The sequence below is a fragment of the Etheostoma spectabile genome, chromosome 15 (assembly GCF_008692095.1).
Source record: "Etheostoma spectabile isolate EspeVRDwgs_2016 chromosome 15, UIUC_Espe_1.0, whole genome shotgun sequence".
NCBI lineage: Eukaryota > Metazoa > Chordata > Actinopteri > Perciformes > Percidae > Etheostoma > Etheostoma spectabile.
In genome coordinates, this window is record NC_045747.1 from 28,747,590 (window position 1) to 28,747,900 (window position 311).

At 39.5% G+C, this 311-nt stretch overlaps 1 protein-coding gene across 4 annotated transcripts in view; it reads left to right on the forward strand.

Annotated features, from left to right (window-relative positions):
• The window catches only part of LOC116702806 (TANK-binding kinase 1-binding protein 1), a 49,166-nt gene that overhangs the window by 34,547 nt on the left and 14,308 nt on the right, over positions 1 to 311 (forward strand). The gene's annotated exons all lie outside the window — the stretch shown is intronic.

Here is a 311-nt window from a genome sequence, read left to right on the forward strand (position 1 = left end):
TTTTTAGACAGGATATTCCTGATTTTTGCAATACTACGTGGGTGAAAAATGGCGGTCCTTGAAATTTGCTTTGTGTGAGAATTAAACTTGTCCTGATCAAAGACAACTCCAAGATTCCTCACAGTGGTGCTGGAAGCCAGGGTGATACCATCCAGAGTAACTATCTCTTTAGTTAATGCGTCACGGAGGTGCTTGGGCCCCAGAACAGAAACTTCAGTTTTATCTGACTTTAACATTAGAAAATGACAGGTCGTCCCAATATTAACATCCTTGAAGGCAAATTTGAAGTTTAGCTAACTGATTAGTTTCAT